Source organism: Macaca thibetana, chromosome 10 (assembly GCF_024542745.1).
Source record: "Macaca thibetana thibetana isolate TM-01 chromosome 10, ASM2454274v1, whole genome shotgun sequence".
In the NCBI taxonomy this organism is placed as follows: domain Eukaryota; kingdom Metazoa; phylum Chordata; class Mammalia; order Primates; family Cercopithecidae; genus Macaca; species Macaca thibetana.
Genome location: NC_065587.1, coordinates 49,958,251 through 49,968,716, shown reverse-complemented (window position 1 = coordinate 49,968,716; position 10,466 = coordinate 49,958,251). Strand labels below are relative to the sequence as shown.

The window sequence follows — 10,466 nt, the reverse complement described above, 5'->3', positions numbered from 1 at the left end:
AAAGAACACTTGTTACAGTTGGGAGGCTCTGGGAGGTGAGAAGTGACAGTGCTCCATATAGCAAGGTTTTAGACATGCGGCTTCCGCTGCGTGTGCATAACAGCAGCAGTGCTGAGGGCTTGTAGTAAAGGGACTCTGCAGGGTCAAGTTTCAGGTCCTGGATGTGTTTAAGTTCATACTCTGCTGTGAGCTGTGGGGCATCTAGTGAATATTTTCTGAACCTGTCTCCTATGAAGTGGAGATAATTTTATCTGCCTCTTAAGGATGCTAGGATCCAAGGAGCAAAGTATACAGAGCTCTCCCTGCACAGCATCGTGGGTGCCCACTGTAGTGTTTGGCTGCTTGAGCTTCATTCCAATCCCATAGAAACCTTAGTTTTTTTTGTTGTTGTTGTTGTTTTTAGTAAGACGGGGTCGCCGGGCGCGGTGGCTCAAGCCTGTAATCCCAGCACTTTGGGAGGCTGAGACGGGCGGATCACGAGGTCAGGAGATCGAGACCATCCTGGCTAACATGGTGAAACCCCGTCTCTACTAAAAAATACAAAAAACTAGCCGGGCGAGGTGGCGGGCGCCTGTAGTCCCAGCTACTCGGGAGGCTGAGGCAGGAGAATGGCGTGAACCCAGGAGGCGGAGCTTGCAGTGAGCTGAGATCCGGCCACTGCACTCCAGCCCGGGCAACAGAGCGAGACTCCGTCTCAAAAAAAAAAAAAAGAGACAGGGTCTCACTATGTTGCCTGGGTTGGGCTTGAACCCCTGGGCTCAGGTGGTCCACCTTGGCCTCCTAAAGTGCTGGGATTACAGGTGTCAGCCACCGAGCCTGGCCTGGAACCTGTTTTGTTTTGCTTTTTTGAGTTGGGGTTCCGCTCTTTTTGCCCAGGCTGGAGTGCAGTGGTGCAGTCTTGGCTCACTGCAACCTCTGCCTCCCAGGTTCAAGTGATTTTCGTGCCTCAGTCTCCCGAGTAGCTGGGATTACAGGCGCCCACCACCATACCCAGCTAATTTTGTATTTTTAGTAGAGATGGTGTTTCATCATGTTGGTCAGGCTCGTCTCCTGACCTCATGTGATCCGACTGCCTCAGCCTCTGAAAGTGCTGGTATTACAGGTGTGAGCCACTGCACCCGGCCCTGAAACCTCATATTTAATACAGCCAGCATCTCCAATCTTCACCCATGCCCTCTTTTGTATTATTCCATCTTGCAGTGGTAACTACCCCAGCCAGATACCTGGGAGGCCTCTTCCGCCTCCATATCCATGCAGGCCACCTTTGTCTAAGTATCGGTTGAGTCCTGGACTCCAGTTACCTCAGAGAACTGCAATTTGTGCCTGTTTATTTGAGGTCTGACATCCTCTAGAAATGAAATCCTGTGTCATGCCAAAACAGGTCGAGAAAATGACATTTGAACTGAGACGTTAGTCCTTGTCCAGCTCCCTCTTCAAGGCGCTCTTGATCTCTCCCTCTTTTCACAGAAGTTGCTTCTGTTGACTTTTCAGCTGGGAGGCCCTCCTGGTTTCTCAGTTCTCTGCCATATTCCTATTCTGTTTCCTCGGCAGCCTGCTCCTCCTGGTTCCCTTCTCCTCGCTAGTGGGATTCCTCAGGCTCTGCTCCCACTCACCCTGTGTTCCCTTCCTGGGCAGATTCACCCACTCACCCCTCTGCCGTTGGTCTTCATTACCATTCTTGTGTCAGTGCGCCCAGAACGATGATCCTAGGCCTGACAGCTCTCTGGAGCTCTAGGCCAGCTTCCTTGTAGACCTGCTCAGCTGTGTGATTTAAAGGCATCCTAGGCTGGGTGTGGTGGCTCACGCCTGTAATCCCAGCACTTTGGGAGGCCGAGGCAGGAGTTCGAGACCAGACTGACCAACATGGAGAAACCCCATCTCTACTAAAAATACAAAATTAGCCAGGTGTGGTGGCACATGCCTGTAATCCCAGCTACTCTGGAGGCTGAGGCAGGAGAATCACTTGAACCCGGGAGGGAGAGGTTGCGGTGAGCCAAGATTGCGCCATTGCAGTCCAGCCTGGACAACAAGAGCGAAACTCTGTCTCTAAATAAATAAATAAATAAAGGCATTCTAAGTTCTGCATGACTCAAACTGAACTCATCCACCACCTTCCTACCACCCCACGCTGTCTGCTCGGCTTCTCTTTCCCAGCAGACATAACCACCATCCTTGTAATTGCTCAAGAATTAACCCACACCTCATCTTTAACTCCTTGTCCACCTCCATGCCCCATATTACCAAATCAAGTTAATTTTATTTATTTTTATTTTTTTGAGATGGAGTCTCGCTCTGTTGTCTCAAGTTAATTTTAGCTCTTAAATAACACATTTGGGCCAGGTGTGGGGGCTCACACCTGTAATCCCAGCACTTTGGGAAGCCTAGGCGGGCAGATCACTTGAGGTCAGGGGTTTGAGACCAGCCTGGCCAACATGATGAAACCCCGTCTCTACTAAAAATACAAAAATTAGCTGGGCATGGTAGTGGGTGCCTGTAGTCCCAGCTACTCGGTAGGCTGAGGCAGGAGAATCACAGAACCCTGGACGCAGAGGTTGCAGTGAGCCGCAGTTGCGCCACTCCAGCCTAGGTGACAGAGTGAGGCACTGTCTCAAAAAAATAATAAAAAAGAAATAATGTCAGCAAAGCCTGAGTCCTGTCCTCTCACTCTCCCCCCTGGACAGCATGAGCTTCACCACTCCACCTTCTCCACCAACTACCCTACCGGTCCCTGGGCTCTGTCCAGACGCCTAGCTATGGCACCTTGCTGGTCAGCAGCCCAGTCAGCATCTATGCAGGCACCAGGGGCTCTGGTTCCCGGATCTCCAAATCCTGCTCCACCAGCTTCCGGGGTGGCATGGGGTCCGGGGACCTGTCCGTGGGGATGGCTAGGGATCTGGCAGGAATGGGAGGCATCCAGAATGAGAAGGAGAGCATGCAAAGCCTGAACGACCTTCTGGCCTCCTACCTGGACAGAATGAGGAGCCTGGAGACCAAGAACCAGAAGCTGGAGAGCAAAATCTGGGAACACCTGGAGAAGAAGGGACCCAGGTCAGAGACTGGAGCCATTACTTCAAAACCATCGAGGACCTGAAGGCTCAGATCTTCACAAATACCGTGGACAATGCTCGCATCGTTCTGCAGGTCGACAGTGCCCATCTTGCTGACTTTAGAATCAAGTAGGAAACAGAGCTGGCTATGTGCCAGTCTGTGGAGAGCAACATCCATGGGCTCCACAAGGTCATTGATGACATCAGTGTCACTTGGTTGCAGCTGGAGACAGAGATCGAGGCTCTCAAGGAGGAGCTGCTCTTCATGAAGAAGAACCACAAAGAGGAAGTAAAAGGCCTACAAGCCCAGATTGCCAGCTCTGGGTTGACCGTGGAGGTGGATGCCCCAGATCTCAGGACCTCGGCAAGATCATGACAGACATCCGGGCCCAATATGACGAGCTGACTCAGAAGAACCGAGAGGAGCTGGACAAGTACTGGTCTCAGTAGACTGAGGAGAGCACCACAGTAGTCACCACGCAGTCCACCAAGGTTGGAGCTGCTGAGATGACTCTCACAGAACTGAAATGTACAGTCCTTGGAGATCTATCTGGACTCCACGAGAAATCTGAAGGCCAGCTTGGAGAACAGCCTGAGGGAGGTGGAGGCCTGCTATGCCCTGCAGATGGAACAGCTCAGCGGGATACTGCTGCACCTGGAGTCAGAGCTGGCATAGACCCAGGCAGAGAGATAGCACTAGGCCCAGGAGTAGGAGGCCCTGCTGAACATAAGGTCAAGCTGGAGGCTGAGATCGCCACCTACTGCCGCCTGCTCGAAGAGAGCGAGGACTTCAATCTTGGTGATGCCCTGGACAGCCGCAACTCCATGCAAACCATCCAAAAGACCACTACCCACCAGATAGTGGATGGCAAAATGGTGTCTGAGACCAATGACACCAAAGTTCTGAGACATTAAGCCAGTGGAAGCAGGGTACCCTTTGGGGAACAGGAGGTCAATAAAAAGTTCAGAGGTAAAAAAAAGCAAAACACACATTTGTGTTTTCTTATCATCCCACTGGCACCTACTTCTTAAAAGCCACTGTGATCTCATCTGAAATATTGCCACAACTTTCCATTTGAGCTCTCTCCATTGCTGCCCAGCCAACATCCAATCCCCCGCCACCAAGCAGCCAGAAGGATCTTCCAAAAATCCAAATGTGACCATATCCTTTAAAACCCTTCAGTGGCTTCAGTTACCCTCAAAGCCCCACACCCCACAGGGTCCTCAAGATCCTGTGACCTCTGCCAACTGCCTCCCTCTCAACCTCGGCTTCTTGTGATTCTACGTTTCAGAATCAAAACATAGTCACTAGTGTTAAACAAAACAACCCTGACACCAAGAGTGAAACTGCCTCTCAAAAAACCCCAAAAAACCCTGACACATAGTCAGGGAAGGCTATGCAATGAATGCTTGTATGCCTAATAACAAAAACCATCACAAAAATCACAAAACAACCTTGCACAAAGGCCATCGCAATGCAACTTTTTTTTTTTTTTTTTGAGACGGAGTTTCACTCTTGTTGCCCAGGCTGGAGCATAATGGCATGATCTTGGCTCACTGCAACCTCTGCCTCCCAGGTTCAAGCGATTCTTCTGCCTCAGCCTCCCTAGTAGCTGAGATTACAGGCGCGCACCACCATGCCCGGCTAATTTTTGTATTTTTAGTAGAGACAGGGTTTCACTATGTTAGCCAGGCTGGTCTTGAACTCCTGACCTCAGGTGATCTTCCCACCTCAGCCTCCTAAAGTGCTTGGATTACAGGCATGACCCACTGCACCCAGCCCGGAATGCAACTTTATACAAAAAATACTTCTACAAGGACATCTGCTTAGCAACTGCCTGTACAACCTCACACTGCCGACACCTGTGTTAATGATCTTTGTAGCCAAAGATAAATTAAAAAAAAAATTACCTGCCCAGCGCAATGGCTCCCACCTATAATCCCAACATTTTGGGAGGCCCGAGGCAAGAGGATCGCTTGAGGCCAGGAGTTAGAGACCAGTCTGGCCAACATAGTGAGATCTTGTCTTTGAAAAAAAATTAATTATGTAGGCTGGGCACGGTGGCTTATGCCTGTAATCCCAGAACTTTGGGAGGCAGAGATAGAAGGATCGCTGGAGCCCAGGAGTTCCAGCCCAGGAGTTCGAGACCAAAGCCAGACCCACCTCTTTAAAAAAAAAAAAAAAAAAATTAGCTGGGTGTGGTGACACCCGCCTCTGGTCCCAGCTATTCAGGAGGCTGAGGCAGGAGGATTGCTTGAGCCCAGGAGGTTGATGCTGCAATAAGCCAAGATTGTACCACTGTACCCCAGCCTGGATGACGCAACGGGACCCTGTCTCAAAGATAAAAAATAAAATTTTTAAAAAGCATAACCCTCATTTTGTCCTTTAAAAACCTTTGTCTGTTCCATAGCTCGGTTGATACTTGATCATCAAAAAGAACCAACCTTTGTCTATCCATGTGTGGTGGCGCGCACCTGCAGTCCCAGCTACTCAGGAGGTTGAGGCGAGATCGCTTGAGTCCAGGAGTCCAAGGCTTCCCTGAGCTATGATTGTGTCACTACACTCCAGCCTGGGCAACAGAGGGGGACCTTGTTTCAAAAAACAAAACGAAAACCTTTGTCTTCCTTTACCTCCCCAAATATACAGTAGTTTGCTATGACACATGTACCCATGGCAATGCTCTATTCCCGACTAAATATCTTTTTCTTCTAGAGAGCGTCTCTCTGTTAATTTAGGTTGACATATATGGTGTCAGAAATGGGACCTGAAAAAGATTAGCGCTGGAAAAAATCAGTGATTCTTGGAATTGGTGTACAGTATACACTAGAGCCCTTTGAGCTCACTGCTTCCATGGCTCACCTTTTCTGCGCTGGTGAGTTTTCTCTCAGGTGAGCCTCCCTCTTTTTGGTAGAGGCTTTTTTGTTTTGTTTTGTTTTGTTTTAGAGACAGGGTCTTACTCTGTCCCCTAGACTGGAGTATAATGGCACAATCATAGCTCACTGCAGCCTTGAACTCCTGGGCTCAAGTGATCCTCCTGCCTCAGCCTCCCAAGTAGCTGGGACTATAGACATGTGCCACCACACTCACCTAATTTTTTTTTTTTTTTTTTGAGACGGAGTCTAGCTCTGTTGCCCAGGCTGGAGTACGATCGCGCGATCTCGGCTCACTGTAAGCTCCACCTCCTGGGTTCACACCATTCTCCTGCCTCAGCCTCCTGAGTAGCTGGGACCACAGGTGCCCGCCACCATGCCTGGCTAATTTTTTTTTTTTTGTATTTTTTGTAGAGACAGAGTTTCATTCACCATGTTAGCCAGGATGGTCTCGATCTCCTGACCCCGTGATCCACCTTCCTCGGCCTCCCAGAGTGCTGAGATTACAGGCATAAGCCACCGCGCCCAGCCAACCCACCTAATTTTTTTTTTTTTTTTTGTAGAGATAGGGACTTACTATGTTGCCCAAGCTGGTCTTGAACTCCTGGCCTCAAGTGATCCACCCTCCTCGGCCTCCCAAAGTGCTGGGATTACAGTCGTGAGCCACTGTGCCCGGTCAAAACTGTGGGTTTTTTTTTTTTTTTTTGATGGAGTCTTGCTGTGTTGCCAAGCTGGAGTGCAGTGGCGCCATCTCTGCTCACTGCAAGCTCTGTCTCCCTGGTTCACACTATTCTCTTGCCTCAGCCTCCCGAGTAGCTGGGGCTACAGGCGCTCGCCACCACACCTGGCTAATTTTTTTATATTTTTAGTAGAGACAGGGTTTCATCGTGTTAGCCAGGATGGTCTTGATCTCCTGACCTCGTGATCCGCCCGCCTTGGCCTCCCAAAGTGTTGGGATTACAGGCGTGAGCCACCGCACCTGACCAAAAAATGTGTTCTTTATTGAAAATAAAAGAATAATTTTGTTTAATTTGGAGGTTATGTAAGTTTTTTAAAAATATGGACTGGCTGGGCGCGGTGGCTCTCGCCTGTAACCCCAGCACTTTGGGAGGCTGAGGTGGGCAGATGACCTGAGGTCAAGAGTTTGAGACCAGCCTGGCCAACATGGCAAAACCCCATCTTTACTAAAAATACAAAAATTAGCTGGGCGTGATGGCTCGTGCCTGTAGTCCTAGCTACATGGGAAGCTGAGGCAGGAGAATCGCTTGAACCCAGAAGGAAGAGCTTGCAGTGAGCCGAGATTGTGTTACTGCATTCCAGCCTGGGCGACAGAGCGAGACTCCATCTCAAAAACAGAAAAGAAAAAATGGACTTATGAAGGAAATAGAAACAAGATAGTAGTACCAATAACTGAGAGAGAGATGAAGAAAGTTATGGATATGAAGATATATTTTTAATAAGGAAGGTTAAGAAAAGAATAATTTTGTATGGGAAAGAATCTTTGGTAAATTTATGTTCTAAAGTAAAATGATTGGTATTTAACGAAGAGGAAGTATAAGACAGGGCAGAGAGTCAAAGCACATCTTCAGTGGTCCGAATAAGTCATGATGATGTTCATGAAGGGAGAATTTATGAAAAGCATTTTGTGTGTGATTAAGTTGGCTATAATTAGAAGGGAATTATTTATATGTCCTTCTAAAGATATATTAAAAATACACTGCTACAAAACTAAAAACTTGATATCCCCTATGTTAAACAGGTTTTCTTTTCTTTTTCTTTTTTTTTTTTTTTTTTTTTGTTGAGATAGAGTCTCACTCTGTAGCCCAGGCTGGAGTGCAGTGGCACAATCTCGGCTCACTGCAAGCTCCGCCTCCTGGGTTCATGGCATTCTCCTGCCTCAGCCACCCGAGTAGCTGGGACTACAGGTCCCCACCACCATGCCTGGCTAATTTTTTCTATTTTTTAGTGGAGATGGGTTTTCACCATGTTAGCCTGGATGGTCTTGATCTCCTGACCTCGTGATTCGCCCACCTCGGCTTCCCAAAGTGCTGGGATTACAGGTGTGAGCCTCCGCCCCCGGCCCAGGTTTTCTTCTTCTCCTTCTTCTCCTTCTCCTTCTCCTTCTCCTTCTCCTTCTCCTTCTCCTTCTCCTTCTCCTTCTCCTTCTCCTTCCCCTTCCCCTTCCCCTTCCCCTTCCCCTTCCCCTTCTCCCTCCCCTTCTCCTTCTCCCTCCCCTTCTCCTCCTCCCTCCTCTTCTCCTTCTTCCTCCTCTTCCTCTTCTTCCTCCTCTTCCTCTTCTTCCTCCCCTTCTCCTTCTCCCTCCCCTTCTCCTTCTCCCTCCTCTTCTCCTTCTTCCTCCTCTTCCTCTTCTTCCTCCTCTTCCTCTTCTTCCTCCTCTTCCTCTTCTTCCTCCTCCTCTTCCTCTTCTTCCTCCTCTTCCTCTTCTTCCTCCTCTTCCTCTTCTTCCTCCTCCTCTTCCTCCTCTTCCTCTTCTTCCTCCTCTTCCTCTTCTTCCTCCTCTTCCTCCTCTTCCTCCTCTTCCTCTTCCTCCTCTTCCTCCTCCCCCTCCTCCTCCTCCCCCTCCTCCTCCTTCTTCCTCCTCCTTCTTCTCCTCCTCTTTTTTTTGAGACAGAGTCTCGCTCTGTCACCCAGGCTGGGGTGCAGTGTCGCGATCTCAGCTCACTGAAACCTCCGCCTCCCGGGTTCAAGCAATTCGCCCTGTCTCAGCCTCCCAAGTAGCCTGAATTACAGGCACGCCGCCACGCCTGGCTAATTTTTGTTGTTGTTGTTGTTGAGATGGAGTCTTGCTCTGTTGCCCAGGCTGGAGTGCAGTGGCGCAATCTCGGCTCACTGCAACCTCTGCCTCCCAGGTTCAAGCAATTCTCCTGCCTTAGCCTCCTGAGTAACTGGGATTACAGGTGTGTGCCACAATGACGGGCTAATTTTTGTATTTTAGTAGAGACGGGGTTTCACCATGTTAGTCAGGCTGGTCTTGAACTCCTGACCTCAGGTGATCCGCCCGCCTCGGCCTCCCAAAGTGCTGGGATTACAGGCGTGAGCCACCATGCCTGGCAGGTTTTCTTTTTCTTTTAAATTTGTATTTATTTGTTGTTGTAGAGATGGGAATCTCACTATGTTACCCAGGCTGGTCTGGAACTCCGGGCCTCAAGTAGTCCTCACGTCTCAGCCTCCCAAAGTGCTGGGATTAACAGGCCTGAGTCACCACGCCCAGCCAATTAAGTCTTTTTGAACTGGAATGAACTTTGGGATTTTGCAGTTGGGCCCATGGAGGGCCTCTAATGATGTATTTCTCAACTTGTAGAGATATTAAACGATTAGATTTATCTGGTAAGTTGTACAGGAAGCATTGTCAAGTGATAAGTGATTCTATTACTAGATCTTTCAGTTACATTTATGGGTATGTTATTGGTATAAATATTTCAAAAATTATATAAATCCATAGATTCCTAATGTTATCTGTCATAATTTTGGTTATGTTAATCTCTTCTAAAGTTAAATGTGTATGGATATTTTATTAATGTGAATTTTTTTTTTTTTTTTTTTTTTATGAGACAGAGTCTTGCTCTGTTGCCCAGGCTGGAGTGCAGTGGCACGATCTCGGCTCACTGGAAGCTCCACCTCCCGGGTTCACGCCATTCTCCTGTCTCAGCCTCCCGAGTAGCTGGGACTACAGGCGCCCACCACTACGCCCAGCTAATTTTTTGTATTTTGTTTAGTAGAGACAGGGTTTCACCGTGTCAACCAGGATGGTCTCGATCTCCTGACCTCGTGATACATCCGCCTTGGCTGCCCAAAGTGCTGGGATTACAGGCATGAGCCACCACGCCCAGCTGTGAATTGCATGAGCCACCACACCCAGCTGTGAATTTTTTGTTTTTGTTGTTGAGACAGAGTCTCACACTATTGCCCCAGCTGGAGTGCAATGGCACAGTCTCAGCTCACTGCAACCTCTGCCTCCCAGGTTCAAGCGATTCTCCTGCCTCAGCCTCCCGAGTAGATGGGACTACACGCACCCGCCACCACACCTTGCTTATTTTTTGTATTTTTTAGTAGACATGGGGTTTCACTATGTTGGCCAGGCTGGTCTCGAACTCCTGACCATGTGATCCACCCACCTTGGCCTTCCAAAGTGCTGGGATTACAGGCGTGAGCCACCGTGCCTGGCCAATTAATGTGAATATTCTACAGATTATATTCAATTTATGAATGTCTGATGTTCCTTATGTGACTCTGTCAGTCATGATTCTGGTTGTTATCTTAAAATCCTGCATATGGCCAGGTGCAGTGGCTCATACCTGTAATCCCAGCACTTTGGGAGGTGGAGGCAGGAGGATAGCTTGAGTCCAGGAGTTCTAAACCAGCCTGGGCAATATAGAAAGGCTCCACCTCTATAAAAAATTAGCCAGACATGGTGATGCACCCCTGTGGACCCAACTACTCAGGAGGCTGAGGACTCTTTCTCTTTTAGAGAGCCTCTTTCTTTTTTTTTTTTTTTTTTTTTTTTTTTTTTTTTTTTTTTTTTTTTTG

At 48.7% G+C, this 10,466-nt stretch overlaps 1 pseudogene; it reads left to right on the top strand.

Annotated features, from left to right (window-relative positions):
* The first annotated feature begins 712 nt into the window (after positions 1 to 712).
* Positions 713 to 6,896, top strand: LOC126964384 (keratin, type I cytoskeletal 18-like; annotated as a pseudogene).
* Positions 6,897 to 10,466: the final 3,570 nt, after the last annotated feature.